We start from the raw sequence: 6,734 nt of genomic DNA, 5'->3' as shown, positions 1-6,734 counted from the left end.
GAGGTCGGGGCTCGCAGCCTCGGGGCGCCAGAAGCGGCGTTATTGCCTGCCAAGAAGGAAATAATTAGTATGGCCTTTCTACCATGCACCTGTCCAAGCACACGACTTTCACATTAGTACCAATGCACGAGAAGCGTGCTGCGCCACATGCGGTTGGTGTTTTATAGCACCCGGTATCATGCGAGAACTCCCTCGAATCTCCCAACGTGACATGCGGGGTAACCGGGGTCCCTCCCACACTGGTCCATGCACTGCGGGGTCCGATCGATGGATATCGTTACAGGTTTACTTATCTCTTGTCTCGCGGGGCCGCAACAGGAGTGCAAGCGAGGTCTGGCCCCGCGTAAGATGCTGTGCCCGGAGGTCGTCGGCGATGCGTCCGCCCGGAGGAAAGTAGGAGAGCAAACAGATTCGGGATGTTCGCGCATGCGCAGAGGTTCCTGCGTGCATGCACGTAATTCTGGGTGTCGGCTCCAGCCTCGACAGGCTCCGTGTGCCTGTTTCTTGGAGCGGAGGTTTCTGGGCTGCCGGGGCTGTAGTTCTGGAGGCTGAGCATGCTGGGAAGTGTAGTTTCTTCCTGTCTTGACTTTCCCCTGACTTTCTTTTCCGTGTGCAGCACCAGTGACACCTGCAATGGGGACAAACATGACATCTGGTGTACAAAGTGGCTCCCACCACCCCAATTACCTTTCCTTGCCCACGCTTTCTGACATATACAGAGGGATACCATGATCCATGACCCGAGCTACAACGCCCAGCCCACAGGAAATCCAATATTTACATAACTTCTGTCAACCGTACCCTTAAGCCACTCTTCTAGGCCAACTGCCAAAACTGATCAACTCAAGATCGAATGTTCTTTAACCACAAGCAATTAACATCCACCTCCGTTTTACCACCCCTGAAGTATTCAACACCACCCAACATCTGTTCACTGATTCCCCTATTTGCCATATGGCTGAGTATATGCTTAAACTCCATGATCAGCTGACGTTGCTCGGCCACCAGCTCTCCTCAACCTGCTACTCTGTCTTCCTGGTCTGCTGGGCATCCCACAGAAAGGGGGCACGAATTTCTCCAAGGCGGTTCCTGAGGACCTCTTCACGATCTGCACCTCCCGTGTATCTCTCGGTCTCCGTGGGTCACCTCACATCCCTCCAGGTGTTGCGACGGGATGAGACGGCTTTGTTCCAATCGAATGTAGCCAACGGTCCTCTGCTACCACTTTGTAATAGTATGCCAGAGGATGGGGGGGGTGCTCACTTCAACACTACCAAAAAATAAGGAGAGTATCTATGGCCCATCAGAAACCTTCCCCCCGGCAAAAACGGAGGACTCGGCCATGGGGCAAGTTGTACTGCCTTTTATTCTCCAATAGACAGGGATCATACAGGAAACAACAAAATCTCTGGCAATCTAAGCTTCTGAGCCTGTGTCCCATGGTTTTGTTTCATGGTGATGCGCATACATTAACACCATCCCCAAAAACCTAGGGGAACCCTCTGTTGGTTAGCTCAGGCATACTACCTATAGAACCCATATACATCTGGATTTTCGCTGGTGTTCCCCTGTCAAGTGGCTTCGCCCGAGACTTCCCCAAAAAACTATCTATTACTTTGTTGCTGGGTGGTACGAAGACCATTGGCCTGTGCAACATTCTACCACCCCATGGTCCGAGAATCTGGATTGGCTGGAGCGGGTTCCCCCAGGCCTGGGACCCTGTTCTGTTCACAGCGCTCGGTGTATCTTTTCATGGCAATGAGAAAGACTCTGTGTCTCCATTGTTGCCACTGTTCTGATCACCTAGCCTAAGAGAGTGCCTGCAGGTTGCAGTTTTTGGTGGACAATGCATGTATCAGTCTTGTCTGCTTCACTGGGTCAGCTCCTCTTCTCACCCTGAGTAAATAGCCATTGTTTGGCTCTGCTGGGTCATGTGTGCGAGGGCCACAAAAAAGAGCCTTTCTGTCTACAATTATGAGGATTTTATTCTGTATTTCGCAGGTGACTCACTACTTCGGGAATCAGGTATTTTCCACTCACCCTTTTGTCCTTGGCTGCAAACACAGTCTCTGTGCTTCGTGCTGCAGGGACTGCACTTTTCCCTCCATGTATTTGAGGCCTGTAGTTTCAAGTGTATTCAATACAGTAATTCTATGGTTTCCCTATGCATTCTAATACCATTTCAGAATTAGTCACGCTAGGCCCCTTAGGTTCCTTATACGTTGCCGTAGCTCATACTCTTATGGCCCGTCACCTTTCCTTCATACTGCATGGGCGTCCCTTCCAAGGGACGGGAGACAGAACCTTTTTCACCAGAAAAAACCTTGTTCTCCTTTAAATTTAGAGGTGCGCGGCCCTGGGAGCATGCGCTGCACTGACTCTGCCCTCCGGCGCCAAACCTCAGTCCCCTTTTTGCATCGACGGGAAAAGGCCGAATTCCACAGCGCTCCTGGGTTTGGCTTCGGCCATTTAATTCCACACACGGATACTTCTCTTCTGTCTTTTTGTCACAGATACTCGGTCCTTAGGCGTCACGCTCCTCCCCGGAGCATGTCGACTTCTACAGGGTTCAGCAGGTGTCCATCCTGCAACTGACTCTTTCCAACTTCAGACCCACATGCCCTCTGCCTACGTTGCTTTGGCCCAGACCACAGCTGGCAAGCTTGGACCGCGTGCAACGTGCTTTCCTCGAGGTCTCTGAAGAACACTCTAGCCAGGTGGAGGGAGCTCTTCCTGAGATCGCCTCCAGAGGACCTAAAGGACTTTGTCAATCATCGATACAGGCCCAAGGTAGGGCCACTCTTTTCCTGTGCACCCCGCAAGGGAGACTCCCTTCCAGGGATTGGCCTGCGTGGGAGGATCCACCAAGGATAAATCAGCTACCAGCCAGCAGGCCAAGGGGTCAGTAGATCCTCCCGGTGACAGTGCTGATGGGCCAGAAGGTTCTATTACCGGGTCGTCACCCGAGGGGCCACACCTGAGTACTGGACACATGTCAGAGGCGCAGTTCTACCGGCAGATCTGCCGAGGGCGAAACGCCTACCAGGTCTCGGCCTGAGGAACAGGGTAGGCCTCATGATCCACAGTCCATAGAGTCCTGGATGGGGCTGGGCCCAGCGAGCCGAGCAACACGACGCACGCACGTGGAAGGCAGCTCAACAAAATGGCCGCTGTGCCAGACATTTCTGACATCCGCCCGAAACCGCACCAAGGCAGGGAGCATGTGGAGGAACGTGTGTCAAGGTAGGACTGGTGTCAACCAGGTATGTGGCCTACAGCCTACCCTTCATTTGCGCAGGGAAGGTTCCTGCTGCATCCGCATGGGCAGGGTACGCAACGGCTCCAGCAGCCGCCCGCTACCCCGTCAATATCGCCTACCACCCCTCTGGCCTGTGAGGACAGGTTTTTTTAAAGGTTCCTTGGGCTTATGAAATCTCCTCGGATGGGGATCATCCTCATCAGGGACGTGCTCCCGCCAATGGCTCTGGTGCTGCAGGCCTCAGTACAGGTGCCCCTAGTCCCTGTTCAGCCTCCACTGCCCCTCGGGCCCCCCGACCGATAGTGCAGGTGGTTCCATACCAGCCTCTGCTGCAGCTTCCGCTGCAGCCTCTGGTCTCCACACCCCAGCCTTTGGCTCCCAGCACCCCTTCACCGGTGCCAGACCAACCGGACCCTCTGGTGGACAAAGATGAGGAGGAGCACCCCGACACACCATCATCAGCCAAGGCCTTCCATGAACGTCTTGCAGGGCTGGCAGAGTACTTGCTCCTTCCTCAACCCGAGGTCGAGCAACCATCAGAGGGGATCCTCGCCAAAGTCCTCATGCTACGTCCGGCAGCAAGAACAGGGATCCCTATGCAGAAGGACGTAGTTGCCTTGGCCAAAAAGGGCTGGCTCAAGCCCCACTCGGTCCAGCTGGTCAATCGACGCCTGGATGCCAAGTACAGGCCGATGGAGGGGGATATAGTCTTGCTGTCGGCCCACCCTCAGCCGCACTCTTCAGCGATTGCAGCGGCATCACTATACTCTAAGCTTCAGCCGTCCTCGGCCTCTTCCTCCGCTGCGCTGCTAGGCAAAGAGGAGAAGAGCTTGGAGGCGTACGGGAAGAAGCTTTATTCCAACGCATCCCTGCATCTTCGTCAAGCCAACGCGGGTGCCATGCTGGCAGCCGTTAACCAGATGCTTTGGTGGGAAATTGCCGATTTCCTCCCAGAGCTTCTGGCGCAGAGCCAATCATGATTCAAGGCGGGACTGGCAGAGGCCAAAATGGTGCCACGAGACATCATGGAGTCCACTGTGGCCCACATTGACACCTCTGGCCGGGCCATCTGCATTGCCACGGACATGAGAATAACAGCCTGGCTCTGTGCTACTAAATTCAATCCGGATGTCCAGGAATGCATCTTAGACCTTCTGTTCGAAGGGGGTGACCTCTTCCACTCCACCATGGACGAGGAGCTGCACAAAAAGAAAAACAGCTCACAAACGAGCACATTTTTATCCATCCTTACAAAACCACGCCCAAAACGTAAACCCAGTCACAGCAGCGCTCGGACAAGGGGCGTACATATGGAGGGTTCCGCAGCTTTCAAGAGCGGAGCTCCAGACAGCCTTACCGTTCTCAGACCCAACATCGGCGCAATCAGAAAAAAGGGGGGGGTAAGGGCTTTTTCCAGCCCCCCTCCTCCGCAGCAGCCTCAGCGGGAAAGAAGGCATGACCCACCCTTCCAGGTTCATGTGTCTCCAGTGGGGGGCAGGCTTGCTCTCCACGCACAGTTCTGGCACCAGAATTTTGCAGACCTCTTGATCCTCTCTGTAGTATCCACGGGGTACCGCCTAGCCATCCCAGCCTCCCCTCCCTCTTCCCCTCCACTCCCACAGTTTGGGACAGCAACTCTTTTGACGGAGATCCGGTCGCTCGTCGAGAGCCAGGCAGTGGAGGAAATCCCAGCCTCCCAGCGAGGCTTGGGCTTCTACTCCAGGAATTTTGCCGTTCAGGGAAAGAACCAGGTGGGCCTGAGAGTTGTGCTGGACCTGGCCACTCTCAACCTCTCCCTACCGCTACAAAAATTCAAGATGGTTACGCCAGCTTTAATAGCGGAGACATTGTGCAGGGGAGACTGGATGTGCTCCCTGGATCTGAAGGACGCGTACTTACACGTCCCGATTTGGCAGCCTCATTGTTCCCTTCCATCTCCAATACAAGGTGCTCCCCTTTGGCCTCAACTCGGCCTAGGCTGATGAATACAGTGGCGGCCCTTCTCAGGGCTCAGTGCCACCACATCTATCCGTACCTCGATTACTGGCTTGTCAGGGCTTCATCTCCAGAAGCAGTGCACCCCCCTTCTCACGCCCTCATCAACACATTTCACGATCTGGGATTCTCGCTTTCGGAGGACAAGATCACACCCAGGGCCACTGTGCACTTCCTCAGCAGAGAAGTGACACCCGCCTGGTGGTACCAACATCTACTGGGTCTCATGGCAGCTGTCCTATTGGCCAGCCCCCACACAAGACTCAGGATGTGGAGGATACAGCAGCACTTTGCTGCATCATGAAACCAGGAGCGGGCCTCTCAGGTGGAGATGATCAACATTCCTTCTTCTCTTCACCCGGACCTCACATGGTGGTCCAGGGACTGCAACCTGCGGACGGGCAAGCCCTTCTGGCAACCTACCCCACAGGTCATCATCACTACGGATTCCTCTCTCGAGGGATGGGGCCCACCCTGGACAACCACTGCATCCATGGTACCTGGACCCGGCAGGAGCAGGAGTACCACATCAATTGGCAGGAACTGAAGGCGATCTGGCTAGCGCTCAGAGCCTTCCTTCCAGTTATCGCGGGCAAGGTCGTCCTCATTCAGACAGACCACTCGACCAGTATGTTCTGTGTCAACAAGCAGGGAGGTACCAGGTCCCCGCCACTGTGCAGACAGGCAGTCCGTATGTGGGAAAGGGCCCTGGAGAACAATATCTACCTCACGGCCGTCCACCTTCCGGGGGAATCCAACCTGGAGGCGGACAGGCTCAGCAGACTATTACGAGTGGCAGCTAAATGACCTCATACTGCAGGAGTTCTCCAGCAGATGGGACATCCCCAGGTGCACCTCTTTGGCTCCTCGAACAACAGTAAGTGCCAACAGTTTGCCTCCAGGCAGAGCCCAGGCTCCCTGGGCGACGCATTTCAGATTCAGTGGAACGGCATGACAGCATACGCCTTCCCGCCCACACCGCTGATACACAGAGTGATATGCAAGATCCAGGAGTCTCGCCAACTCTGTGTCATTCTAATAGCTCCATGGTGGCCAGCCATGGTTCTCGGAGCTGCTCAGCCTCTCAGAGAGACCTCCCATTCACCTCCCGTCAGGCCCAGCATATCCTCTGGCGCAGCAAGGGGGGCTGGGTCATTCACCCCGTGCCACAGAAAGTAGCCCTCACAGCGTGGTTCTTGAGCAAGTCATGCTAGGACACCTCAGCCTGTCCCAGGCTAATCTAGAGATCATACAGGGTGCTAGGAGCAAAGTTACCAGGCCCAGTATAAGAGCAAGTAGACCAGATTCTGCCACTGGGCAGACTCTAAGAATATCAACCCCCTTGCATATACATTGGATGACGTGCTCTGATTCTCGGCGCACCTCGTCCACTCGGGCGTGCAGGTAGACACTTGCCGCACTTACTTGGCTGCCATTGGGGCCTACAGAAACTCGGAGGAAGAGGTCTTCTCCTCTGCCA

Source organism: Ambystoma mexicanum, chromosome 3p, assembly GCF_040938575.1.
Source record: "Ambystoma mexicanum isolate Mex_15411 chromosome 3p, UKY_AmexF1_1, whole genome shotgun sequence".
In the NCBI taxonomy this organism is placed as follows: Eukaryota; Metazoa; Chordata; class Amphibia; order Caudata; family Ambystomatidae; genus Ambystoma; species Ambystoma mexicanum.
Note: the sequence above shows the minus strand (reverse complement) of the source record.